This window comes from Ochotona princeps, chromosome 5 (assembly GCF_030435755.1).
Source record: "Ochotona princeps isolate mOchPri1 chromosome 5, mOchPri1.hap1, whole genome shotgun sequence".
In the NCBI taxonomy this organism is placed as follows: Eukaryota; Metazoa; Chordata; class Mammalia; order Lagomorpha; family Ochotonidae; genus Ochotona; species Ochotona princeps.
This window is the reverse complement of record NC_080836.1, coordinates 31,710,555-31,733,935: the sequence shown is the minus strand read 5'-3', so window position 1 is coordinate 31,733,935 and position 23,381 is coordinate 31,710,555. Positions and strand designations below refer to the sequence as shown.

General features: G+C 38.9%; 1 long non-coding RNA gene across 1 annotated transcript in view; it reads right to left on the bottom strand.

The window, feature by feature from the left end:
- LOC131480367 (uncharacterized) overlaps window positions 1-23,381 on the bottom strand; it is a 174,092-nt gene that overhangs the window by 20,580 nt on the left and 130,131 nt on the right. Inside the window, exon 2 of the long non-coding RNA XR_009245440.1 lies at window positions 4,749-4,841. This is a non-coding gene — a long non-coding RNA (uncharacterized LOC131480367). The remainder of the gene's footprint in view (window positions 1-4,748; window positions 4,842-23,381) is intronic.

The window sequence follows — 23,381 nt, the reverse complement described above, 5'->3', positions numbered from 1 at the left end:
TATTTCTTTCTTTTTTTTTTTTAATTTAATTTCATTTCATTTTATGACACAGTTTCATAGGCTCTTGGATTCCCCCAACCCTTCCTCATGCCCTCCCCTCATGGTGAATTCCTCTACCTTGTTGCAGTATTACAGTTCAAATCCAGTCATGATTCTTTCATTGCAAGCATATACCATGCATAGAGTCCAGCATCTTATTGTCCAGAATCCTAACGTGCTACATTAGTCCTTTAAGAGCTGTTCGAACCAACCTACTATGTTTGAGGAATTTTCAAAATGTTTGTGGAAGAAGGATAGCATGGAAAAACCATGTATACATTACAAAACTTGAACCAAAATTCCCTGAACTTTTAGTCCCACTTTTCTAAGAACTTTTTGAAATATAAGAGTAGAATTGAATTAGAATCAAGTTACACCACTTTTCTTTTAAATACAAGTTATTCTAACCATAATAATATTCATCACAGAAGCTGAAAAAGAATCACTAAGCTCTCACCATATATTAACAAGAAGGAAAAAAAAACATACAAAGGGGAAAACAACAACAACAACAAAAATCTCATACAGCAGAATTTGTCAACTTTTTTTCACTTGGCTCCCTGTGTTTTTTTTTCCAAAGGTAAGAGTGTAGGCTGATAATTGAAGCAGGGTTTTCCCAAGTCTTACTGACTTCAAAAAAACAGAAATCATATCATGCATCTTCTCAGACTATTATGCAGAGAAACTGGAAATCAATAAATCAAAATACCCCAGGAAATTTGTAAACTCTTGGAAGATGAACAACATGCTTCTAAAATGAACAATGGGTCATAGAAGAAATTAAAGAAGAAATCAAAAAATTTCTTGAACCAACAAAGACTCAAGCACAACATACCAAAACTTGTGGGATAGCACCAAGGCAGTATTAAAAGCTAACTTTATTGTAATTGGTGCCAACATCAAGAAACAAGAAAGCATTCTAAGCAGGGCTGACCCCAATCCTCCACAAACTCTTCAAAACAATAGAAGGGGAGGCAACTCTTTCAAATTTGTTCTATGAGGCCTACATCACCTTAATACCAAAACCAGATAGAGATTCAACAGATAAAGGAAACTACACACTGATATCCCTGAGAATATCGTTGCTAAGATCCTCAACAAGATACTAAACAACAGAATACAAGAACACATCAGACGGATTATTCATCTGGACCAAATGAGATTAATCCCAGGCATGCAGCAAAGTTCAACATTCGTAAATCTATAAATGTGATACATCACATCAAAAAACTGAAGAACAAGAAAGATATGATAGTTTCAATAGATGCAGAAAAGCTTTTGACAAAATCCAACACCACTTCATGCTAAAAACGCTAAATAAGGTAGGCTTAGAAGGAACAATCCACAATATAATCAAAGCAATATTTGAAAAATCCAATGCCAGCATTATATTGAATGAGGAAAGATTATAAGCTTTCCCAGTCAGATGTGTAACTAGACAAGGATGTACACTATCACCACTGCTATTTAACATAGTATTGAAAGTACTCTCACATGCTATCAGACAAGAAAAACGAATCAAAGGAACTCAAATTGGAAATGAGGAAGTCAAGTTATTTATGTTTGCAGATAACATGATTCCATACTTAGGAGACCAAATACAGAGACTTAGAACTTATATGAAAGTTTAGAAAAATGGCAGGGTACAAGATAAATGAAAAGAAATCAACAGCCATAATGTATGCAAACAACCCCAAGGCTGAAGAAGAACTAACCAGCATGGTACACTTTAAAATAACAGAGAAGAAAATAAATATCTGGGAATAAATCTCACAAAGGATGTTGAAGATTACTATGAGGAAAACTACAAAACAGTAAGAAAACAAATAGTAGACTTCAAAAAGTGGAGAAAAATACCATGCTCCTGGATGGGTAGGGTCAAAATCATCAAAATGTCCATATTACCAAAAGCAATATATATATTCAACACGATTCCAATCAAACTACCAAGAATACTCTTCATAGAGCCGAAAAAATGATACAAAGGTTCATCTGGAAACACAAAAATTCATTAATAGCCAGAACTATCCTGAAGAATAAGAACCTAGCAGGAGGGATCACAATCCCAGACCTTAGGATATATTATATAGTGGTAGTTATCAAAACATCCTGGTACTGGTACAGAAACAGAGAGATAGCTCAATGGAGTAGAATAAAAATACCAGAAGGGAACCCACATTTGCACAATCATCTAATCTTCAACAAGAAAACAGAAAAAAATCCAGGAAAAAAGGAAGATCTCTTCAATAAATGCTGTCGGGACAACTGACTAATAGCCTGCAGAAATAAAAATACCCATACATTTCACCATACACAAAGATCAAACCTAAATGGATAAAAGATCTAAACCTATATGCAGAAAGCATCAAACGTCTGGAACACAAACTTGTAAATACTCTGCAAGATATAAGTAGGTGTAGGCACTGATTTCCTAGAAAAATTATCAAAAGCAAAGGAAGTCAAGACCAAAATAAACAAATGGGACTACATTAAGCTAAGAAGCTTCTGAACAGCAAAGGAGACAATCAACAAAGTAAAAAGGCAACCAATAGAATGGGAGAACATTGCACACTACATGGGAGACAAAGGGCTAATTTCCAGAATATACAAAGAACTCCAGAACAACCATACATCAAAACAAACAAAGCAGTCAAGAAATGGGCACCGGAAATGGGCAGACACTTTACAAAGGAATAAATTTAAATGGCTAAAAGACAAATGAAAAAATGCTCAAGCTTCCTAACATTAAGGGAAATTCAAATAAAAACAATGCTGAGGTTCCACTTACCTCCAATAAGAATGGCCCGCATACAGTAAACTACCAACAACACCTGCTGTGAGGCTATGTGGGAAAAGGAATCCCACTCCACTGCTAGTGGGTTTGCAACCACTATGGAAGTCAGTATGAAGAACACGTAGGCAATTAAAAATCCACCTACCATATGATCCAGCAATACCACTTCCAGGAATATATCTAAAAGATTTGTTACACAAGAAAGAAACATGCACCCCAATTTTCACTGAAGCACAATCAACAATCGCAAGAAGATATAAGCAGCTTAAATGCCCATCAACAGAGGACTGGATAAAGAAACTATGGTTCATCTACTCTATGGAATACTACTCGGCGATTAAAAAAAAATGAAATACTTTTTGGCCAAAGGGCCAAATTAGAGATCATTATCTAAGGGAAATGAGCCAATCTCAACAGGTCAGATATCATATGTTTAATATAAGATAATAAGATGTCAAATCTAGGGATATTACATGTGAATCCTATGTTACGTCACTTCCTACTTACTTGAACCTTTTGTAATAAGATCTTGTGATGTAACTCATTAATTAACCATCCATAAGAGACTGATTGTTTATAATTACCTGAGATGGTCAATGTCCTTTTTATCACTGTTATTGGTACTGCCCATAAATAACAAAGATCTAGTTCTCATTGTATCCTGAATATCACCCTGGATACAAGAATGAATGCACAGTGAAATGACTGACAATCTCTTACATGGTTGGGATATACTCCAGCAGTAGCATGATGGTCTTGTGAAAATTCACAAAAGGCATCCATTGTGAAACTAGAGGGGAAAACAAGGGGAGGGTTTGGAAATTGGGGAGGGAGAAGGGAGACCCCAGCAGCAATTAAACTGTATCAAAAAATAATAATAAAAAAAGAAACTAATGTTGGAAAAAAATAAGGAAAATGGGTTTTCCAAATATTTATTTCTGGTTTCTTCAGAATAAAATTCCAAGATATGACAATACCGTCTCTCATTCCACTTAGTTAAAACCCTAGAGAAAAACAGGAGTAGTCAACTTAATAGGTAATTTACTCTCAAGGCTTCTATTGTCTTATCTGTTGGGTAACACTGCCTAAAATAGGCCTGCTCCTCTTAATTGAAATTATATCAAAATACAGTCACAATTTTTTTTAAGTTTTATAAGCAGCTATAGGAAGCAGACACAAATTTGTTAGCTGGAGGATATGCTTGGTCAGATTTTTTTGGCAAGTTACAAGAAAATGAAGAGTTTTGGGTTCAGTGGTATTAAGATTCACATATAAGCATAAGTTTCACATGTAAGTTATGCATATGTGAAACTCCTGACAGGGAGTTTTGGAGCAGGTAAAGAAAAAATAACATGCTTAAAGAAATTGATTCATTAAATGCAATGCAGTGCAGTAGATGAAGGACTTTTATTTAATTATTTATCAAAATCAATTTTGACGACTGAGTAGTACTCACAGATGTGATGAAGCTAATTTATTTTACATTTTTTCAGTTAGTAGGCCTTCTGCATAATACTATATCATTTTTATTTTATTTTTTTATTTTTTTTTAAAGATGTATTTTATTTTTATTACAAAGTCAGATATACTGAGAGGAGGAGAGATAGAGGAAGTGGAGCTGCTGGGATTAGAACCAGCGGCCACATGGGATCAAGGCGAGGACCTTAGCCACTAGGCCACACTGCCGAGCCCAATACTATATCATTTTTAAAAATCAGATGTCTGTTACACATTTCAGATTCTTCCTTACAAAACATTAGTGCACCAAAAAGTTGTACCTAAATGTGAATGAATGTGGCTGCGATGTCCCTTACACAAGTTGATTAAAAAAAAAAAGCTTAGCAAGGAAAAAAGAATACTAATTTCACAACTTGAGTCATTTAAATGAAATTATGAAGTTACAGTTATAACTCACCTGGAGTTTCTAATTTCTAAAGATCCTGTGTGTAAACCATAAAGCTTCAATATCTAGTTCCCATATGCAGAAACTGTCATTTTCAATGTTCATCTGAAAAACAAACATAGGGAAAAAACATGAATTTGAGGTTATTGATATAAATTTCATTTATTAAAACATGATTTAGGTTCGGGCCTTGGGTTTGGGGGCAAGTGCTACTCCTCACAGTGTGGTGGCTGTGGGGGGTGCCCCTGCCGGGTTGGACCCAATGCTGGGGGCTCACGCCAAAGACACTGCCGCAAGGCAGTGAACGAGTCCTCGGCCTCACCCAAGGCGGCCAGTGCACCATATGGTGCCAGCCTTTGCCTGCTGGCGGCCTGGCAGCCTGCTCTGGGGATTTTTAAGATATGTTTGCTGCCTGGGGACAACCCTGACTAAGTCCAATTTTAGTGTAGGTGAGTAGTGAATCTTGGGTGATTCCCAGTGACAGGGTCATGGAAGTTTTAGGCATGCGTGGGGACTGAGACCTGGTGGTTTGGAGGGAAGTACCCAGGAGACAATTACGGTTAGTCAGATACACCAACCCATTTCGGAATACAGAAATGGCCTGTTTGCCTAGAACATCACTGATCAGCCCACACCAATACTATGGATGGGGGCCTCTTTGGCAGTGATGGGTACCATTACCCAACTGTTTGGTGGAGTGGTTACATTTGGCAGGGTCAAGACTGTATCCAGCACGCGAGAGAACTTGGTCTGGGGGTAGACTCTATGGGGTTGTGTTGGCCCAACCCTGTGGAAATACAAGTTCCCCTAGTTGGACACCCTAACATGGTTGAGGTTCCCACCAAGGGGCGCGTGTGCTGGAATGGGGGCTGTGTTCTATCTAGGAAACAGTTGCAGTCACCCGAGGCACTAGTGTGGGCTGGGATTGGATGCACCAGGCCAGTTCAGACCCCAACACCATCTGGTGTCCTGGAGAACCAGGGTAGATGTGGGACTGACTAGGCTAGGTCTCAACCCCCTACTGAGCCATGTGTGAGCTGTATGTGGGTATGGATGAGCCATGGCCGGGCTGAAACATCCAACAACAAGAACCAGAATGGGGTGAAAGCCAGCCAGCAAAAGCCACTGTTCCTGCTAGGACAGAAGGTGAACTGAGTAGGGTTGGCTCAAGGACCCCCTGGTATATGCAAAATCTGGCATTGGGAGGGGTTCTGATGGAGGAGCCTGGGCAACTACTCTGGCAGGACACAGTCCCTGCAGGTAAACGCAAGAAGCACGATAGGAAACAGCCCAGAATGGGCCATGGAAAGTTTCCCACTGGCACACATTCGGCATGGGTCAGGAGCAGACCAGGCTGAATCAGTTCGTCATCCACTGGCAAATCCGATCACCAGAACAGAGTGTGGGATGAGCCGGGTTTGGTTGCGACAAAACCAATACACATTATGTAATGCCAGGGTGAGGTTGCCTGTACTGGATTTGACTGCAGCACCCAACCAGCACACGTGAGATCCAGGAAGGGAGGGACAGAGCTGGCAGGGGGACCAAGGGGCTGGTCCCCTTGCCGGGCAGCTACTCCCACTGGAGAGCGTGGGCTGGGATGGGGACAAACCAGACTAAGCAGGGCTGCAACACCTGTGCGCTGCATGTGGACTAGATCAGGGAAAAGCCAGGCTGGGCTGATTATTCCTGTGGGTGCAAGCATTTATTAGAGCGGGTGAGGGATGTCTGGGCTTGGCCGCAGCAATAGCTGGCAGAAGCTGGCACTGAGGACTAATTCTGTCAAGTCAAATCACAGAACCACCTAAAGAGTGCATAAACCGGGACTGAGAGACCTGAGAGGGAAAAAGTGGGTTCCCCCTTCTTGGGTCACTATTCCTGTGGGAGGGCATGAAAACTAGGACAGGGGCTGGGGTGGCCAGACAGAGAGGCACTCAACAACATCCGTGAGGGCTGGATGGTTGAGTTGGTTAGATGGAACTAAGCTTTAATACCCATTGACAAGTACAAGAGCCAAATGGGATGGGGGACAAACTGGTCTACTGCTACACACACTGGCAAACCAGGGTAGGGGACGGGCCTGGTGGGGGTTATTGTGGGTCACCCCGACTAGGCTGCAGCTCCCAATGGTTGATGTAAGAGCCAAGTATGTGCTGGGCAGAACCAGACTGGACTGCAACACCCATTGCTTCCAGTGCAACTCGGGACTGAAAACAGAACCAACCCAGCAATTGCAACCACCAGCTGATCGGGGTGATGGACTGTGCCAGGCCCTGTGCTTGCTAGAACATACAAGAACCTGGTCTGGGAATACCTCAAGGTTTCTTTGGAGATCTCCCCAATTGAACTGCCGGACTCAGAACCCTAACCAAGAAAAGACAGAAGACAGACCAGGTCCAACCTCAGCTATATGTTAGTAGCGAAATATGGGGCAAACGGAGACTTTATGATGGACCATGTCAATCAGAGGACGACCTCATCGAGTGAAACTGGCAGCGATTCATAACTGGAGAACTATTAAAACCACTTGAGCGAATATCTCAGAGCATGCCCCACATCCTGGACTTGGGGTGGGCGGGAAACTGGGTGGGGCTTCTCCCTCAATATCCCCATGGAAACAATATGGACATAATACTATTACCCACTTCCCTATACCCCCTGAACCTTTTATTTTAACCACAATTAACTATGTAAAGATTGTCAATAACAATACAATAAAAAAAGATAAAAAAATAAAACATGATTTATAAAATCATACGTGGTCATTTTCATGACCTTCATTAATACATTTGGACAAAGAAAGGTATGCATCACAGGACAAGTATAGAGTAAACATACAGCAAAAACACGGCGATTTCCCCTTTAGAAGAATCTGGACACTCAGTGGAATAGAGATTGTGACACATGTCATAAAGCTGAAGACTATATAGTACTAATATTAACTGGCTATGTAAGTTTCCATGTAAAATGCTTAGGAAGTGTACTTTTAATACAATGATTCTGATGTCATACATAGACACAGTCCAACATTATTATAAAAACATATTCTTGATTACACTTAAGTGGTCTGGAAAACCCAAAAGCACAGAAATCAACTACCTCAGCATTCTGCTGATTAAAGGGTAAATATCTCTTAGACTTCCCAATCAATACTTAATCCCAACCTGATAAAGGAAAGGAGGCAGCTAGCAAGGAGGACTTGAGGCCAGCAGATAATTTCCATAATCTTAGTCTACTTCAACCCAACACCTCTCCACAGCTTCCACAAAACCATCACTCAGAACAAGCACTGACTAAAAAGAATCAATATGGCTGCCACCTGTGTCCCTGTAATGACCTATAATTAAATGTGCTATGATTACAATATAATTATCATGCCAACACTCCCAGTATAAACCTGACACTACCAAACTTCTGAGACTTCCCCCAAAACTCCCTCAACTTTCATATCATCCTCCACTTTGAGTTCTGCAAAGAAAAAAACAAAAAAGGTCAGAAATTCCTATGTCTCAACTTTCACTCTTCTAAAACCCTACCCTGAGGAGGAGCTGTGGGCTCTTTTACACCCCTATTCTTTAACATACAAAACATCAGCAATATGGATGACCTGTACTAATTGGTTCTGCACAACCTAGGCTGCAATCACTTCACTTTTCTCCTTGCTAAAACCATCATCAGGAGCAATGAGACCTTTACCTTTTCCTCATGTCCCAATTTTCTTTCACTTATCCAACTGCCTCAACCCTACAACACAATATGGACCCCAACCACATACTGATGGATGGCCAAGTCAGAAGCAATCTCAGTGGGACCTCCTATCATTCAGGTTCAAGTTAGCTTTGTTCTTCAAATCAGGGGATCAAACAGGTGCAGTGTCAATTAGAGTACATAATCCCTTTTCCATGACTGATTCAAATAATTATTAGTAAATGCTAGGGAGGTTTGCAGAAGATACTTATAAATTCATGGAGGGATTTTAGTCCCTTATCTGATCTTCAAATAAACTTGGAGTGATACTGTTCCTTCCATTTGTTGCACTCCTGAAATAAAACAATGTATCTGGGCCAATGCCCACACCCTGTTGACTTCTTGGCAGCTCAGCAGCCTGCTTTCCAAACTCATATATGAAGTTTTACAGAGTCCTGATGCTGACCCACTTGAATGGACAGGAAAACAACACAGCTTTAAAAGATGAAAGGTCAGCTGGCTGACAGCAATCCCTGAGTTGGGATTTCCAATTTAGACAAGCCCTTCACTCTGTTGGTATCTGAAAAACAAACAAGCAAAACAAAAAAACAAACATCCTTCCCTGACTAGGGCTCTACTTTTCTTCTGGGTCTTCTTCCTTTTCTTTCCCCTCAATCCTTCCTTCTTTCTTCCCTCCCTTTCTCCTTCTCTTCCCTAGCTTCCACTTTCCTTCCCTTCAGTTTCCTCTCCTTTCCTCTTTTCTTTTTTTATGTAGATTTATGCATTTTTATTCAGAAGTCAGATAAGGAGAGACAGATTTTTTTTTTGTCGGCTGGTTCACTCCACAAATGATCACAATGGCCGGAGCTGTGCTGATCTGAAGTCAGGAGCCAGAAACCTCTTCTAGGTCTCTCATGAAGGTGTCGGGTCCCAAAGCTTTGGTCCATCCTCTACTGCTTTCCCAGGCCACAAGTAGGGAGCTGAAATGGAAGTGGAACAGGCAGGACACAAACCAGTGCCCATATGGGATCGTGATGCATGCAAGGTGAGGATTTACCATTGGACACAAAGTCAGGCCACAGAGCAACTTCAGGAGTTATTTTTTCTTTTTTAAAGAATCCCTGTTCAGACCAGAGAGGGTATACCTAAGAAGCCGTTGAACTTGACTGGACAATAAGATGCTGGACTCTATGTTTGGTATACGCTTGCAATGGGGGAATCTCAACTGAACTTGAGCTGTGATTATGCAACTAGGTGGAGGAATCCACCATGGTGGGAGGGTTTGGGGAGGGATAGGGAGAACCCAAGTATCTGTGTAATTGTGTCACATAATACAATGTAATTACTGAAGTTAAATAATAAATAATTAAAAAAAAAAAAAAAAAAAAAAGAATCCCTGGGCCCGGCGGCGTGGCCTAGCGGCTAAAGTCCTCGCCTTGAAAGCCCCGGGATACCATATGGGCACCGGTTCTAATCCCAGCAGCTCCACTTCCCATCCAGCTCCCTGCTTGTGGCCTGGGAAAGCAGTTGAGGACGGCCCAATGCATTGGGACAATGCGCCCGCGCGGGAGACCCGGAAGAGGTTCCAGGTTCCTGGCTTTGGATTGGCGCGCACTGGCTGTTGTGGTCACTTGGGGAGTGAATCATCGGATGGAAGATCTTCCTCTCTGTCTCTCCTCCTCTGTGTATATCTGGCTGTAATGAAATAAATAAATCTTTAAAAAAAAAAAAGAATCCCTATATAAAGTGGTCACAGATAGCTGATCTATGCTGCCAACCAGCTGAATAGGAAGGAGTATGTTCAACAAGTAGGAACACCTGCTGTATTTAATTAACAACAGTGTGCTTATGGAAGAAGATAGTAAAAAGGTTTATGATCTAGTCAGTGGATCAAAGATTTTGTTAAAGACAGTCCAACTACTTCCACCAGCTAGGAAGCAGTGAAAAGGGCCCTCCCTTCTTGGATATAATTCTCAGTCTTATTTGTTTTTGGCCTACATATACTTATTTTGGAAGTATTGTCCAATCTGTCTTCCAGAGCCCAACAGCAATCATATAAAGATGATGGTCATACAGAGATGTTAGACATTACTTGTGATTCGTGAAGTAGCTATTTTCCAGTTGCAACTGAATATAAAAAACACTTGGGATACTTTTCAAAACCATAAAGATTCACTTGCCCATTGGATATTGTAATGATGGGGCCAGGGCCTAGAGATTTTTTGTTTCAGATTTATTTATTTTCATTACAAAGTCAGATATACAGAAGGCCTAGAGAGTTTTAAAAATCATTAAGGAATGGTCGCTTTTCATCTAGTTGAGTTACAATCTCACAGCAACTCTTTGGCTTAACTTCTACACATTTATAAGGTGTTGACTTGCAAATAATACAGTGTACAAATGCTTATGAAAAGCACCGGGATGTTTGCTAATCTATTATATAAAGTGATTTCAAAAGTGTCATGACACCCCCAAAGAGATACATAAGCATACCTCAAAGCCATGTAATCTTTTTTTTTTTTAAAGATTTATTCATTTTATTACAGCCAGATATAAACAGAGGAGGAGAGACAGAGAGGAAGATCTTCTGTCCGATGATTCACTCCCCAAGTGAGCCGCAACGGGCCGGTGCGCGCCAATCCAAAGCCAGGAACCTGGAACCTCTTCCAGGTCTCCCACACGGATGCAGTGTCCCAATGCATTGGGCCGTCCTCAACTGCTTTCCCAGGCCACAAGCAGGGAGCTGGATGGGAAGTGGAGCTGCTGGGATTAGAACCGGCGCCCATATGGGATCCCGGGGCTTTCAAGGCAAGGACTTTAGCCACTAGGCCACGCCGCCGGGCCCAAAGCCATGTAATCTTGGATTACATGCATGATGTAACTGGTACATGAAGTAAATGCCAATGTTTTGCACTTAGGACCAAAGGTAAGACTTTAATAGAGAATTCCAAGGGTCAGGATCATGCCTAGAGATTGATTCAAAGAACCAGGTAGAGTTCAAAGACTGTTTCTCACTGGCATCCTTGGTGATTACAATGCAGACCCATAGTCCCCAAAGAACAGTGCTATCAGCATTTTATGAACATGATTACTAAACTCTGATTATTAGCAGTCGCAAACATACTTGCTGAGCTTTACTGTAGGATACCATTTCTAATGTCTTCCAAAATTACATTCTCAAAATTTCTTATCGAAATTTTCTTAATAATTTATGGCTCTGCCAGGATTGCAATATGGCAATTTACGCAAGAGAAAGATATGCTTCTTCTTTGCTTATTTATCAACACTGTATCCAAACACAAACATCCCTCGTGTTTTAAAAGATTCCAAGTTTCTCCAATATATAAAAAAAAACCTATAATCATGCCATCTATTGAGGATTTATATTCTTAAGTTATGGGTACAGAGAGTAATTGCAGCCTGAGCAAAACCAACTCATTGCTTAGTATCAGTTAAAACCATTAGAATTGTTAACCTAGGTCACTCGTTCAGTGAATTTTGAGTTACCTTCATTTGTGTTGTTAAAGCAACTGTTTTACTTTTGTGACAAAGAGCAGGAGTCAGTCCCTTAGCCCATGTCACTTTGAAAACCAAAGAACCAAAGGTAATTATGAGTCCTGTGCACCAAACTAAGTCTCAGCTCTCTTGAAAACCCTCCGGACGCTCTAAATTCAGGAGGCAGCCAGATTAAACTATATTCTGGAGTTCTATAGTAATGTGAATACAATATCAATGTTTACTTTTTACAATATCAATACAACATCAATTGCTTATTTTCTATTCAAAATCTATAGATTTTGAACACATTTACTATGAAGAAAGGTTAAATGTTTGAAAAGATAAATATAATCAACAGAGGATTGGATAAGAAAGCTATGGTTCATCTACTCCATGGAATACTACTCAGCTATTAAAAAAAACAAAATGTAGTTCTTTGTGGCCAAATGGGCCAAACTGGAAACCATAATGCTAAGGGAAATGAGACAATCCCAAAAGGTTAAATACCACATGTTTGCCTTAATTTAAGATGATATGATGTTATGTATAACATGTTATGTTATGAATGTTATATGTTGTGTATAAACTAAAATTGAAGTGTAGGTGAGGTGGTCACAGAAGGTGGCTGGGAACTCGCATTTACTTTTAACATATTGGTTACTCATTACAATGTCAATTAATTCCATAATGATGTAAATTTTTGCTGATGGTATGTTGGAGCTTTCAGTTGACTGGGATGATACTCTGCTGGCTCTGTCTTCAGACCAGAGAGGGTATACCTAAGAAGCCGTTGAACTTGACTGGACAATAAGATGCTGGACTCTGTGTTTGGTATACGCTTGCAATGGGGGAATCTCAACTGAACTTGAGCTGTGGTTATGCAACCAGGTGGAGGAATCCACCATGGTGGGAGGGTTTGGGGAGGGGTGGGGAGAACCCAAGTACCTATGTAACTGTGTCACATAATACAATGTAATTAATGAAGTAAAATAATAAATAATTAAATGAAAAAAAAAGATAAGTATATTCATCATGGCTGGATATTACATAATGGATATATTTAGCAAAATATCACACAATACCCCATAAAATGGCTTGTGTTTGCTAAAATTTCTTTTAAAATTAACAAGTTAAAATGTGAAGAAACCGGTTATATTTATGAAAGCTGGCAATAAAAAATACTCAGGGAGCATGGTGGCATATCAGGCTAAGCTTCCACTTGCACTTTCAGCATCCTATTTGGGGGCTGGTGTGTGTTCCAGCTGCCCCACTTCCGATCCAGCTCCCTGCTTATGGCCTGGGGATGCAACGGAGGACACTCAAATCCTTGAGTCCCCACACCCACTTGAGAGAACCAGAGGAAATTGTTAACTCCTGGTTCTCGATCAGCTCAGATTGGTGATTGTGGATATCTGGGCAGTGAACCAGCAGGTGGAAGATCTCTGTCTTCCCCTCTCTATGTAAACCTGCCTTTCAAATAAAAATAAATAAATCTTAAAAATAACTTTCAAAAAAGGTATTCAAGGTATTATTAGTACAAGGTACTATTAAAAGTTTATGGAAAGTTAGAATCACAGCTAAATTTCTTTCATATAAAAGGTTGAAATCCACATATATGCACAATCTTCAACACATTCATGGAAATTGCGCATTATGAAAAAAATGAATAGATATAAAATTTTTATGTAAATAAACTTGTCTTCATTCCAGTTGCCCACAGAAGTGTTAAAGCAGCCTTTTCCTTAGGAAAGGGAAAGACACGCTTTTTTATGTCCTCTCATCTATTCTCTCACTGTCATCTTCTAAACTGTCCACTTAATCTGGACCTGGTACCTCCTCTGCTGGAATGATATTCCTTTTGGTTCTACAATTAATCTTAGGCGAAAGGCCAAGAAGCAATTTATTTTGGTTCTAATAATTTAATTTCATTACGTGCATAACTTTGGGAATGCTAGAAAGTAGTTTTTCTGCACACTTATTAGAGAATATCTTAAGAGATTTTACCGAGAAAGGATCACAACTTAGTGTCATGGTATAAATAACGTGGATATTAGCATCCTAGTGATAATAAATTTAATGTTAGTTTCATTATTTTATTGGGATCATTAACAGGAAGTCAATTATGTTCGAATAGATTTGCCATCCAGTGAATGTGCTGGCAGGATCATTCATTACTTTAATTTTACACAGCAGCTCTCTGACCTGAAAGCCAAGGTTCTTGAAGTCTAAGAATTGAGACCTGAAGGTCAGAAAATGAATATAATGTAGAGACAGTTGAAAGAATGATGGGGATCTTGTATTAAGTTTATATTTACTAAAACAGAAATTTAATATGACAGCAAGTGAAAAATCTGATCAATGATAATCCATGTATTTTAAGTTTACTAACCATTTCCATTTATTTTTTCATGCTTGCTACAACCTTTCAGGAATTTCTGTTTTAATGTCATTAAATACTACATATGTATCCTAATTTTACTAATTACACATGTTCGTTTAGGCAGACAGATATTAGTAACTCACAGATGAATAAGTGGCTTTGCTGCCTTTATTCAAATACTGGCCTCTTTAGACCCGGGAGGGGGAAGAGTTGTTGATTCCCCACACTTTTAAAGCTGTATCAAGGACGAAAAATAAACACAGGTTTAAAAAAGAGTATAATTAGGATTATGTTTATGTTATACTAGCATGTCCTTCCTCAATGAAGTGTGGCTTCAAATTCCGAGTTTACTTTTCCACAGCAGCAGTCTTAGCTCTTTGATGGCTTCCCTACATCATTATCACTGATCCGCTTTCACTTTCTTTTCTCAAACATCACATTCTTCCTTTACTCAGTATGATCACCAAAAAGGACTTGTCTATACTTCCAGACTATTAGACGAATGAAATATTTTTCAATGCTGGAAAGTTCTAAACAGGGGAAAAGGGAAGGGATGAAAAACAATACCAACTGTTGATTTCACTGTTCAGAATTATGTTCAAAATGTAGACAGAATTACTAGATAAGAAACTGGGATGACAAACGAAATCTAGGCATCAGACAGCGTATGCAAATTCCCACTGAATCATGATACAGCCCTTCTAATCCCATTTGATGAGTTTATTCATAGAAAAATCTATCAGCAAAGAACAGAGTTTTTTGAAAATAGTATTCACCCAAGTTGTACTGCCTTCTTTTTTGAGGCAGACAAAAGAGATTCATAAGGAAGTAATAGGATAGCATGAATGCTTCAAATTTAAATCAATAAAGCAAATTACAGAATCAAATTGTTCCAGTAGTCAATCTATTAGCTAACATTTTTATATAACTCGAATTGGTGTTGGACTAACACTGTGCATAGGAACATAAAAATAAACAAATTTCGGGCCCGGTGGCGTGGCCTAGTGGCTAAAGTCCTCGCCTTGGAAGCCCCGGGATCCCATATGGGCGCCAGTTCTAATCCCGGCAGCTCCACTTCCCATCCAGCTCCCTGCTTGTGGCCTGGGAAAGCAGTTGAGGACGGGCCAATGCCTTTGGACCCTGCACCCGCGTGGGAGACCCAGAAGAGGTTCCAGGTTCCTGGCTTTGGATCGGCGCGCATCGGCCCGTTGCGGCTCACTTGGGGAGTGAATCATTGGACGGAAGATCTTCCTCTCTGTCTCTCCTCCTCTCTCTGTATATCTGACTTTGTAATAAAATAAATAAATCTTTAAAAAAATAAACAAATTTCCAAATAAAAATGCAAAATATTTAGGATTTACATAAACAACAACAATGATGTTCCTTCTCAAGAGAAAACAGAAAACGGGCCCATGACATTATGATGAGAGCAAAAGCAAGACCAATATTGTTGTTCTAATGCAGAAAAATTAGAACATCCTAAAGTAGTTGTAAGAATGTTATGATACCATTTTTGAACTTCAGACAGTTATTGGAAATAACTGCCACTTGAAAAAAAAAACCTCTTCCAAAGATAAACTGCATTAGGCTATGATAAAGCTTCTTCAATGGCTGAAAAGAAATCCAGAATACAAATTATTAGGATTTACATGGTAATTGTGAGGCTAATCATAGGTCTAAAATTCACTCTACTGTGTTGAATTGACCAAATTAATATTGTGTTGCACTAACTACAGTAGAAATTCTAACTTAGGAAAAATCTTCTGAGAAGAGGTTCTCTGAATAAAAACAAAAAAATCACGTGAATTGAAAATATTAATAAGCTTTGGTAGGTTGATTAATTAGTATTTGTTAATTAAGATTATATTGATGAAACTAATGACAGAAGATATGTTTAAAATTAAGTTTTATAGACAATTTAAAAATAAATAGTATTTGCAAAAAGGTGCATGACAGACTAAAACCCCTTTCTCGCAGGTATTTAAAATGCAGTTATGTATTTAATATACAAAATTTAGGAGTATATTTAAAATGTAGTTGTTTATCATTAAAATTATACAAACTGCTTATATGTAAAGATCATGTTGCACTATAAGACATAAATAATATTTTGTATTATGTAAACATCCTCTAAATATTTATGATAGTGACAATGAAAAGTAAAACCTGTTATATAAGATACACATCTGCAAAATTACTTTAGAGAAAATACTTTTAAGAAATACGTATTATTTTAAATTTAAAAAACAGAGCAACAGAGAGGGAGAGATCTTCACTTGCTCATTCACTTCCCAAATGGCTGAAATATTCAGCAGTGGCCAAGCTCAGGCCAGGAACCAACACCTTGCCCTGGTCTCCCATGAGGGTGCATCTCAGAGCAGCTGCCTTCTCAGGGGCATTTGTAGGAAGCTAGATCAGAAGCAAAATTAAAAGTAAAACTAGAAGAAAGGAAATACATGAAACTCCAAAGCTTTTGCACAGCAAGTAAAATGATGACTAGAGTGAAGAGACTACAAAGAGATTGGAAAAAAATGTTTGCAAGCTACCTATCTCACAAAGGATTAAATTAAAAAAAAATCAGCAAATTAAAAATCTTAACAATAGGGTCCAGTGCAGTAGCCTAGTTCCTAAAGTCCTTGACTTGCATGCGCTGGGATCCCACATGGGCACAGGTTCTAATCCCAGCAGCACCACTTCCCATCCCGCTCCCTTCTTGTGGCCTAGAGTCATTTTGCTTTGTGTTTGTTATAATTCTTACTTGGTGAAGCATTACGCTTTTATACTGCAATATAAATTTAAAAGATGGTATCCTAAAAATTTTAAACAAGGAGAACAGAGCAGTAGGTAAAAAGACAAGGTCACATTTAGAACTGTATCTATGAACTACTTTGAGTCTGTTAAAATTAATAAATTTAATATAAACAAAAATAAATTTTAAAAAGTAAAAACAAAGAAAGAATCATAGTAGGTAGCACTTGAACTGGTTTACTGAAATGGGATGCCTATGCCAGGTGGCACTTTAATTCACCCCTAAAGTATATTTTTAAGATGATCAAAAAACAAAAACAAAAACAAAACCCTCTAAAATGAACAGTACAGTTATTGGAAATAAAGCCTCAGGTAAGAGACTTTAGTTGGCATAGCTGTCAAATAAGCAACATACAACTTCATCCTGTAAAATACTAAGGAATTACCAAAGAATGCAATGTAGTAAACCCAAACCAGAATGAAACCACGTCCAAAACAAACTGTACAATAATTTCCAATAGGCATAACAAAACTGCAGGGAGAGGTGTTGGAACTTTGTGTAAGAAATGAGAGAACTCCTACATGTCTCCCCCGAGAGAATCACATAAGCAGCACAGGAAGTGCAAATGCCCAGGAACAGGAGCATCAGTCTCGGCATCCTCAGTCGCGTTGCAAAGGAGGCAGGTTAAAGTGACCATGGCCCCAGTGCAGTTGGTGCCTTGGGGGAATGCTAGGCTCCGAGTTTCTGCAGAACTTCAGTGCAGGCTCTCATAAACAGCAAAGGAAGCCACTTAACAGGAGGAATCTTGTGAGAAAGCAGTAACTCCTGATTTATCATGTCTGGAAACAGCTAGCCATATCAACAGAGAATATTTTAAATCAAGCCAAGAATAGCTCAACATCACATGAAATTGCCAAATAGAGTCCTGATAGAGAAAATAACACAGTCATTGATTCAATGATACAGAAAATTCTTATCAGCAACAAAAAAATGTCTGGATGACACCAATTACCTAAAAGAGTAAACAAAGATTGGGGTCATTACTGACTCCTTGGCAGATAACTGGGAAATCAAAAAATGAAATCTGAATACAAAACAGTACAGTGATAAAGGGCATCTGAGTCACTCTCATTTTTAGAGACCTTTTCAGGTTTAGAAAACATTCCTATCATTTAAAAAATATACAAAAAATAGATGGAGTATCATCTTAGAATTCAGAGAAAACAATTTAAAAGTAATACAGAAAATGTATGAAAAATTTCCACACTTCTTCAGTCTTCTGTGTGCTTATAGCCAAAATGACTGCAGAAAAATAATAACCCAATGTTTCAATCAAAACAATATCAGGCATTTGCTCTAAGTTAAATCTTGACAGTACCTTCCACATATACCCTCAAATAGTATTTACCATAAATATATTAATAGAAATTAAATAAATTAGTTGGCATTTTCAGTGCTACGATTTGCAGTGATTCTTTACTGCAACTGTTGTAGATAAAACACCGTAATAAAATGTACCACATAACTATATATCATGTGGATTTTAAACTTGGTACTGAAAACTGCAAATCAGTATACAGCAGCAAAATACAGCATAGTGGATTCATTTCAGCAAAAACATCAAATATGAAAAATACTCATGTATTGGCTAACTGAAACACAATGGAAATATACTCGGTAGCAATGAAATATTCAGCTCAACAGTCAATGCATTGGCAATATATGATATATCCTCACTGGGTGGAACCAGTTGAAATTTTTCTTTTCCTTATTAAAATGTCGAATATTGGTAATGTTATATGGTTCAATCTAAACTATTAGAATTAACATATTTAATTAACTTAATTCTATAAAATACAGCAATACAAAAAAACCCCATTCACTGCTTAAAAGCTGTAATTGACATAATTTTCTACAATGCAAAAATGATGAAGGATTAAATACCAATAATTTTTGCTGCTTCTATTTTATGAATACAGATATTTAGATAAAAGAATCATTTTTTATTCTTATTGATAGCAAGAGGAAAATTATAATTGAAAGAAAATTCACGGGCCCGGTGGCGTGGCCTAGCGGCTAAAGTCCTCGCCTCTAATGCCCCGGGATCCCATATGGGCGCCGGTTCTGGTCCCAGCAGCTCCACTTCCCATCCAGCTCCCTGCTTGTGGCCTGGGAGGGCAGTCGAGGATGGCCCAAAGCTTTGGGACCCTGCACCCATGTGGGAGACCCCGAAGAGGTTCCAGGTTCCTGGCTTTGGATTGGCGCGCACCGGCCCGTTGCGGCTCACTTGGGGAGTGAAACATCGGATGGAGGATCTTCCTCTCTGTCTCTCCTCCTCTCTTTTTATCTGGCTTTCCAATAATAATAAAATCTTTAAAAAAAAAAAAAAAGAAGTAATGACTTTAAAAAAAAAAAAAGAAAGAAAATTCACATTTGAAACAGGGAAAATCCCAAAGTCCTTTATGGTATATACTGTGGCTAATATTTTAACAACAGTTTGGTAATGTATCAACTTATTTTTCTAAATTACGACAAATTCACAACTTGTAAAAAAAAGACTATAAAGACAATCAATGTTAACTCACAATTGATCAAACATTCAATCAATTGATCAGTGCAACTGCAACTGAGCCACATAATTTTGTAATAATAGTTTAGCATAAAATGGTGGAAAATGCAGTTTCTCATCATAACAATGTCTTTAAACATAAATGAATAAAAACAAAATAGGGCCAGTGCAGTAGCCTAACTCGCTTGGCGTGTATCAGGATCTCATATGGGACCAGTTCTAACCCAGGTGGCCCGACTTCCTACCCAGCTCCCTGCTTGTGGCCTGAGAAAGCAGTCAAGGATGACCCAGGGCCTCGGGACCCTGCACCCACGTGGAAGACCTGGAAAGAGCTCCTGGCTCCTGGCTCCAGATTGGCTCAGCTGTGGCCATTGAGGCTGCTTGGGGAGTGAATCAGTGGACAGATCCTCCTTTCTGTCATTCCTCCTCTCTGTATATCTGACTTTCCAATAAAAATTAAATAAGTCTAAAAAAAAAAAACCAAAATAATGCAGCATTTAGTTTTTCATGTAGTTAATTATAAAATTTGGTACATCACAATTACCTAATTATGTAATGGTTGATAGCTGATCAGCACTAACGGCAGGATTGTACTTGTTATTAAAATACTAAATAGTAAGTGACATTGTGTGGTTGGAAAATTGTCATTGCTCTAATCCTTTTCTGTGAACTCTCTCTCACTGGCTCCCATCCTAGGAAAAGGTTAGCACATGGTACAGCAAGGCGCTTTTGGCACTCTGCTTGCACTCTGATTGGAGGGTGATACAAGATATTGGTTAATGGCATACTTCAAACTTCTGACCTGACAGCACCTGAGATCCAGGCAGAAGCTTTGGGCTTGGTGACACACAGGCTACATTATAGCAGGCTGACTATCTGGGCCAATCATTAAGCCTTTCTGAAACTGCCTACTCTTATGAAGAGGAGCTATTACAGCTAACTGACAGGATTATTAGTGGATTACTAGCACTGGTTACACTAACATTTACTATCCCTTTATCTTACTGGAAACATAGTAAATAGTTCAAGGAAAAATAAGTTGGTAAATTCCCCCAAAATTATAATGCTATAAAAAGTCACTGTATATCTAAACAATTTGATACATCCAATTTTACCTATAATGTACAATTCTCATAACTGAAAAACAACTCTGGAGAATGGAATAAAACACATTCGTTAGAACCACCTAAACCAAAGAAGCTGGAGTATTTATATGCTGATATTTGTTAATGATTGTGTGCAGTTTTCCTCAGTTGGCTTACAGCAACCCAAAGGGAATCTTACATGTTAGATCAGAAGCTGTTCTTCACAAGGCTGATGCATACACAAAAGCAAAGAGTTCATACAGCAGTATGGGTAGAAGACTCACATCGTTCATTACATCTGCAAATCTATTATACCATCAGCAACATGAAATCAATACATCAGAACAGCCTATCTAGACCTGAATGTTGATGAGACTTTGGCAAACCACTTTTACCTGAAAGCTGAACATAGGCTAACACTAATACTACTCATAATAAAGACTGCTCATAATAAAGTGATTTGTAACTTCTCAATTCTAGGTGGCTCACGTGACCAGTGCTGCTCTCATGTCTCAGAACCACAATGCTAGAAATTCTTTTGTCAATAAGATATCAAGTCTGATAGAACCTGGACCTTCACTGTGTTCACGCACTCAGGCTGGATAACAGCTTGCAGCTGAACCAACGGTTGTAACGGATTGGCTGGCTAAGCCTTGAGCCCTGCGGTTTGGAAAGAAGTGCCTCTTGTCACATGACAGCTACTGATGTTGTTTTACTGCAGACTATCAAGAAAGCTCAGAGAAAAAAACCAGAATTATAAGATTGGTTTAATTTGGTACCAGAAATTTTAAAATCCTTGCATATGTGAGATCTTCGAATGCAATGGAAAACACATAGAATTAAAGAACTGCGTGGGTTTAAACCATAATTCATAGCAAAATAAATTTATTTTAAAATTCCAATTTTATGGATTTTCAATGCACATTGATAGTAATCTTGGAAGTTACATGTATCAGTAAAAAAGCCAAGTGTATGGGGAGCTAGCATCCCATAGCGGCAATGATTTCTGCCCTGGCTGCTGCACTTCTGATCTAGCTCCCTGCTTGTGCCTGGGGAAGCAATTGGAGGATGGCCCAAATCCTTGAGACCCTGCACCCATGAGGAAGACCTAGAAAAAACTCCTGGCTCCTGACTTTGGATCAGCTCAGCTCAGGTCATAGTGGCCATTTGGGAAGTGAACCGGGGATGGAAGATCCTTCTCTGTCTCTCCTCTCTGTAAATCTGTCTGTCAAATAAAAGTAATCTTAAAAAAAAAAAAAGTAAATGTATGTGAACCATTTTTCTAATGAAGTCTAATATTTATAGTTGTCAAACTGATACGTTATTTACTTTTGGCAGATAATGTTGGAAAAATAGTGGAAAGCAGGGGTATGTGTGAGTGTGAAAAATGAAATGTACTATTCTAGAAATTGCTCTTTTTGAGTCAGTTACATGTATTTATTTCCAGTGAATTATATTTTTAACACATTGTTGCCAAGCATATGTCCACTGCTCTTACAGAGAATGGTGTAACCCAGAACTTACCAGAGTTACCTGTACTAATACTCTATGGGTTTCCTGGGTTACTAGAATCACCTTTAAAACTCTGGGAATGAGCCCGGCGGCGTGGCCTAGTGGCTAAAGTCCTTGCCTTGAAAGCCCCAGGATACCATATGGACGCCGGTTCTAATCCCGGCAGCTCCACTTCCCATCCAGCTCCCTGCTTGTGGCCTGGGAAGGCAGTTGAGGACGGCCCAATGCATTGGGACACTGCATCCGTGTGGGAGACCCGGAGGAGGTTCCAGGTTCCCGGCATCGGATCGGCGCGCATCGGCCCGTTGCGGCTCACTTGGGGAGTGAATCATCGGACGGAAGATCTTCCTCTCTGTCTCTCCTCCTCTGTGTATATCTGGCTGTAATAAAATGAATAAATCTTTAAAAAAAAAACTCTGGGAATGGTAAAAGGGATTGGGGATAATTTGGGGGAAGCATGAGGGAAGCAAACAAGTAACAGAATATTAGAATGAGAGATTTGTTTAAGGCATTTCTAAAAAAAATGAAGAAGTTTGGAAAAGCAATAAAGTGCATTAAGCAGTAAACATCAAAAGGGATAAAATCTGATTTTTATATATTCTAAAAATAGCACTCTGCAACAGAAATTTGCATTATTAATAATTTCTTAGTAACAAATATTTTATGGCAAATACAGTTTTTGTCACCTCAAATTTTAATAACAAGAAAAGAGATTTATAGTGAAACAGAACTTTAGCAATGCTGGAAATTTTGCTTTCTTTTTAAGATAAATAGAGCACAAGGCTAAAAGGCTGACTTCATGCAGGTGATACTCAGAAACAGTAGAAGGTCTCCTCGTTTGGTCTCAAATGTCCTTTTCCACATATAATTTAAAACTACTATTAGTACAGCTTTTTGAAGGATGTTTTTCTCAGAAATTTTCGTTTGAGAGCCCCAACTCATACCTTCAACATAAATAATACCTGCAGAAGTTTTATTAGCACTGCACTGCCTCCTAACATGAACACATGTGAAATCTATATATTTCTAGCCTCAATTCACTTCCCTGGTAAGAGAATACTTGTAAGAAAATTGAGGAAAAGAGGGGAAGTGAACATAATACACGTGCAAAACCTTTCTCAAAGCACTCTAACCTTTCATGTTCTCTGCTTTTTTGGTCTGCTGT